Raw genomic sequence first — 6,440 nt, forward strand, 5'->3', positions numbered from 1 at the left:
GTTCTATCACATCGCTTTAACTGGAAAAGCATCATTGCTGTTAACAGAGTACCTCACAGCCCAGTCCCTATGGTTTCCTATTTAGGTACCCTTAACCTCTGAGAATAAAAAGCAACAAAGAGGCTGCTTTTGCTATAGCTATAATCCACAGGGAACTACTGGATCATAATGGCAATTTTCTCTTGACTTAAATATCATACGTATATAATGATGATGTCCAGACCCATTTCTATTCCTTATTGACACTTATAACAATTATTTAGAATAAGGAATAAGCTGGGATTCATACTAATTGTTGTTTATTTGTTTGCAATCATGGCCAACTCCCTAACCTCAGATCCAGCATTTTATCCTCTATGGTGGCTACCTGCTAGAAGAACAATAACAACATCATCAACAATACACATTTACATACCGTTTTAAGGTTTTCAAAGTACTGCACATATTATTTTAGAAATCATATTATGGAATAGATTCTGTTAATCTTTCCATTTTACAAGTGAGGAAACTGAGGCACAAAGAGGATGTGACTTTCCTAGAGTCACACAGCTAGAAAAAGCCTGAGGCCAAATTTGAAGTGAGATCTTCCTGGTTCCAAGTCCAGAGTTCTTATCCAATATTCCACCTGGCTGCTGAAACATCAAAGCATCAGAATAGAGAGTCCTTGTTGATGTGCATGAATAGGGAGATTCTAGGAGAAACAAAAGGACACTGAAGCAGAAATTCTAGAAATGCCCAACTATGGAGGAAGGGGATCAAGCCACCGCTGGCTTCTTCCCACAGGGGCTGTTTCCCCCAACGAAAACTGGCCTTCCCCTCTTCCTCCTGGTTGTGCTCATATTCCTAATCACCATCTTGGGTGACTCCACCATGATTCTCCTCATCCGGATGGATCACCAGCTCCACACCCCCATGTACTTGCTGCTCAGTCAGCTCTCTCTCATGGACCTAATGTACATTTGCAGTCTATTTCCCAAGATGGCTGTCAACTTCCTGTCTGGGAAAAATTCCATTTCTTTGGTGGCTTGTGCATTCCAAAGTTTCTGTTTTGTACTCATAGCCAGTGGTGAAGGGTTCCTGCTGGCATCTATGGCCATTGACCATTATGTGGCTATTTGCTGCCCCCTCCATTATTCTATTCTCATGAACAAGAGAATATGTTTGCTGATGATTGCTGGGTCCCGGTCCCTTCATCCATCAATTCCATTTTCCATATGGTCTATATACTCAATGTGCCCTATTGCAAGTCCAGAAGCATTAATCATTTCTTTTGTGATATCTCAGCCATGTTTCCTCTAGCCTGCATGGATACCTGCATAAATACACGGTGCTCTTCAGCACCAACCTATTTCTTTTGGCCCCTTTCCTTGGCATCATGGCTCCCTATGGTTGGGTTTTCTATGCTGTCGACCACATGCGCTCATCAAAGGGGAGGAAGAAAGCCTTCACTACATGTTCTACCCACCTGACTGTGGTCTCCTTCTACTATGCCCCATTTGTGTATACATATCTGAGGTCCCCATCTCTGCATTTCCCTGAAGAGGACAAGAACGTGGCTGTCTTCTACAACATCCTCACTCCTATATTCGCCACATCATCGATAACCTGAGGAATAAGGAGATATTGGGGGCCCTTCAGAGTGTCTTTGGGAGATCCTTATCCCAAAAATAATAGCGGGACACATAAAGTCACAGAAATAGAACCAGAAGCAATCTTACCAATCACATAGCTAGACTGCTTTATTTGACAGATTATGATAAAGGTTATTTCATTCATATACAATCACTTGTTCTCCTTTCCATGGGAATCCAATTTTCTTCCAGTTCATTGGCACCCCCAAAAAAATCTACCACAAATGATTTTACATCTCTGTACTTTTCTCCTTTTTTAAACTCTGAGTATAGACTATGCAACCAGAGTATAAAAAACTTAGTAACTTTAGCAATGTACTTCCAATTTTATTTCCAGGTAGTTGTACAACTTCATAGCTACAGTGAAAGTATATTAAGGTATCTACTCTTCCATCAACTCTACAATATTTCTCATTTTCCTACTTTGCCAACATGGTAGATGTTATGTGGAATTTTAATTACTCTAATTTTCATTTCTCTAATTACTGGTGATTTAGAACTTTTTTTTCTAATATACCTATCTATTCACAGCTTTGATTTTTCCCCCTGAAAAAAAATTTATCGTAGAAATATGTGAAAAATGGAAAGTCAGGGGCGGCCAGGTAGCACAGCGAGTAAGAGCACTGGCTCCAGTGTTGGGATGACCTGGAGATCAAATCCCAGGCTCAGACACTTAGCACCCACCCAGAAACACCTGGCCGTGTAACCTTGAGGAAGTTACTTAACCCCAATTGCTTAGGGGCGGCCAGGTGGCTCAGCGAGTAAGAGTACCAGCTCCAGTGTCAGGACAACCTGGATCAAATCTGGGCTCAGATACTCAGCACCACACCCAGAAATAACTGGCCGTGTAACCTTGAGCAAGTTACTTAACCCCAATTGCTTTAAAAAAAAAATGGAAAGTGATGTGAATTTTTTTAGCAAAACCTATCTTGTAAATAGATATATTTACAAAGCTGGAAGTTGCCAGCAATAAAAGTCAATGGTCCCTTGGTGACCAGAGACTACTTATAGCAGAGAGAGCAGATTTTTATAAAATTGGTTATATATGGTTTAGTGATGCTAAACTAGGATTGTCATTTGTCTATAGTAGAGAAGTGACGGTGTAGGATAGATTTGTATATGGCTGTATCAGCAATGCCATGTTCACAATGCCTATAGAGATTACAAATATGCTGATATAATTATCCATTACAAAATACGTCATGTTTGCCATATGAGGAAATAAACTAGAAAATTTATTAAGATACCAAAAGACTGAGTCCCAAAACCAGAAAGTGAAAGCCATCAGAGTAGTTATGATATTGGCACAGGTAGATAAAGTAGAAAGCACCCACATTCTCAAGCCTTTAAAACAGAACAGGCTACCTCAGGCAAAGGTCCTCCTCTCCCCACTCACAGCAACCACCCAGCGTCCTGGAAGCGCGCTCCCAGCAGCTCCGGCCCCTGGCAGTCCTCAGCAGGAGTCCTTAGCAGAAAGTCCTTAGCAGTCCTAACTCAAAAAGGGCTTCGCACTGCCACTGCCTCTGCTGCTGCCGCCGTCACCACCACCGCCAACCAACGCAGGAACGCTAGCTTGGCTTCCGCTTCCTCTTGCTCCGCCCCTTCCTGCTACATCAGCAAGTCCAACGGGGCATGGAAGATCTTTAAATCCCATAACCCTTACAATGGCATAACTATGTTGACTTGTAAAAGGGCAATTCGGAAAACAGAAAGTGAGACAACATCCCATGGAAAGGCCTTTTTGGCAATCCCTTCCACAAGAACCACCTGGTGCTGGTTGTGAGCGGGCAGAACATCTGATAACCACACTGACTCAATGGGTCTGGGCTGTATCCCAGAGAAATGGCGAAGGTAACCTCTTATAAAGAAGACAAATTAAGTGCACAGAGCCAAGATGGTGGCATAGAAGCAGAAGAACTCTGTGACCTCCCCCATAGCCACCTCACATACCTATAAAATATGGCTCTAAACAAACTTTAGAGATACAGAATACACAAAGGGAAAGATAGAAACTAATCTCTCCCTGAAGGAAGCCCAGCAGGCCTGTAGGAAGGGTCCAAGTAAGAGGAGCTCAAGAAGGATTTTGAAAACCAAGTAAGAGAAGTGGAGGAAAAATTGGGAACAGAAATGAGAATGATGCAAGAAAATCATGAAAAGTGAGTCAACAACCTGACTGAAGAAAATAACACCTTAAAAATAGATTAACTCAAATGGCAAAAGAGGCCCAAAAAGCCAATAAGGAGAAGAATGTCTTAAAAAGCCAAATTTGCCAGAAAGAAAAAGAATTTGAAAAGCTCACTGAAGAGAATCATTCCTTCAGAATTAGATTGGAGCATTAAATTAATCAGAATTAAATGGAAGCTAGTGACTTTTTGAGAAATCAAGATACTATAAAGCATATCCAAACAAATGAAAAAATAAAAGGCAATGTGAAATATCTCATTAGAAAAATTACTGACCTGGAAAACAGATCCAGGAGGGGGAATTAAAAATTATTGGACTACCTGAAAGCCATGATCAAAAAAAGAACCCTGAAATCATCCTTCAAGAAATTCTCAAGGAAAATTGCCCAGATATTTTAGAACCAGAGGGCAAAATAGGAATTGAAAGAATTCACCGATCACCTCTTGAAAAAAATCCCAAAAAGAAAACCACTAGGAATGTTATAGCCAGGTTCCAGAGTTCCAGATAAAGGAGAAAATATTACAAGTTGTCAGGAAGAAACAATTTGAATATTGGGGAAACACAATCAGGATAACACAGTCTCTAGCAGCTTTTACATTAAGGGATTAAAGGTCTTGGAATATGATATTCTGGAGTTAAAGGAGCTAGGATTAAAACCAAGAATCACCTACCCAGAAAAACTTAGTATAATGCTTCAGGGGAAAATATGGTCAATCATTGAAATAGAGGACTTTCAAGTATTCTTGATGAAAAAGCCAGAGTTGAATAGAAAATTTGACATTCAAATACAAGAAGCAAGAGAAGCATGAGAAGGTAAACAGGGAAAAGAAATCATAAGGAACTTATCAAAGTTGAACTATTAACATTCCTGCATGGAAAAATGATCATTTTAACTTATGAAACTTTTCTCAGTATGAGGATAATTGAAGAGAATATATATGTGCATTAGTATATATATATATATATATACATATATGTCTATATAGGAGTATATATGTGTGTATGAATACATATGAGAGTGTGTATGTGTGTGTACATGTATACATAGTCAAAGGTCACAGGATCAACTGAATAGGAAGGGATGATATTTTAAAAATAAAATTAAGAGTTGAAAGAGAAATATAATGAGAGGAGATAGACAGAATAGGGTAAATTATCTCATATAGAAGAGGCAAGAGAAAACTGTTACAATGGAGGGGAAGAACAGGAAGGCAAAAAGGGAATAGATCAACCTTATTCTCATTGAATTTGGTTTAAGGAGGGAATAACATACACACTAAATTGGGTATCTTACCCTACAGAAAAGTAGGGGGGGAAGGGGATAAGAGCAGAGACAATAGAAGAGAGGGCAGATTGGGGGGAGGGTAGTTAGAAGCACACACTTTTGAAAAGGGACAGGGTCAAATTAGAAAATAGGAACAAATGGGGGGGGCGGGATAGGATGGAAGGAAATATAGCTAGTCTTTCACAATATATTCACTATGGAAATGTTTTGCATAACTACACATGTATAGCCTATATTGAATTGCTCATCTTCCCAGTAAGGGTGGAAGATGAGGAAAGAGGGGAAAGAATCTGGAATTCAAAGTTTTAAAATCAAATGTTTAAAATATTATTTTTATTATTATCATTATTATTATTTGCATGCACTGGGAAATAAGATATACAGGCACTGGGGCATGGAGGTCCATATTGCCCTACTGGAAAGTTGGATGGGGAATGGGGGAGAATATAGGAGAGATCAGATTGGGGGAGGGGGTATTCAGTGGAATCGCTGTTCTGGGATGATGGATAGGGGAAAGATGGGGAGAAAAATTTGTAACTCAATATCTTGTAGAAATGAATGTTGTAAACTAAAAATAAACATAAAATATAATTTTTTTAAAAGAAGTGAAATAATCATGAATATAATGAGAGGAGAAAAGGAGAAATAGACTAGGGCAAATTATCTCATAGAAAAGAGGCAAGAAAAAACTGTTACAATGTAGGGGAAGAGCAGGAAGGTGAAAGGGAATGGGTCAAACTTATCCCCATTGAATTTGGCTTAAGGAGGGAATAACATACTCACTCATTTGGGTATCTTACACTACAGGAGAGTAGGGGGGAAGGGGATAAGAGGTGCGATGATAAGAGGCAGGGCAGATTGAGGGAGAGGGTAGTTAGAAGCACATACATTTGAAAAGGGACAGGGTCAAAGTAGAAAACAGAATAAGTGGGGGGGCAGGATAGGATGGAGGGAAATATAGTTAGTCTTCCATAATATAACTACTATCGAAACGTTTTGTGTAACTACACATGTACAACCTATACTGAATTACTTATCTTCCCAGTGGGGGTGGGTGAGGAGCAAAGAAGGGAAAGAATCTGGAAATCAAACTTTTAGAAACAAATGTTAAAAATTTGCTTTTTTTACATGCAACCAAGGAATAAGATATACAGGCAGTGGGGCATAGAAATCCATCTTGCCCTACTAGAAAGTTAAAGGAGGAATGGGGGGAGGAAATAAGAGAGAGCAGATTGTGGGAAGAGCTATTCAGTTGGCTTGCTATCTTGGGGTGGGGGTTGGGGAAGGACAAGAGAAAATTTGTAGCTCAAAATCTTGTTGAAAAGAATGTTGAAATCTAA

General features: G+C 39.6%; 1 pseudogene; it reads left to right on the top strand.

The window, feature by feature from the left end:
• Positions 1-344: 344 nt before the first annotated feature.
• Positions 345-1,671, top strand: LOC138167658 (olfactory receptor 2L8-like; annotated as a pseudogene).
• The last annotated feature ends 4,769 nt before the right edge of the window (positions 1,672-6,440 follow it).

Source organism: Petaurus breviceps, unplaced genomic scaffold (genome assembly GCF_028583685.1).
Source record: "Petaurus breviceps papuanus isolate PSGF00001 unplaced genomic scaffold, PetGlider_PUasm1.0 250568, whole genome shotgun sequence".
In the NCBI taxonomy this organism is placed as follows: domain Eukaryota; kingdom Metazoa; phylum Chordata; class Mammalia; order Diprotodontia; family Petauridae; genus Petaurus; species Petaurus breviceps.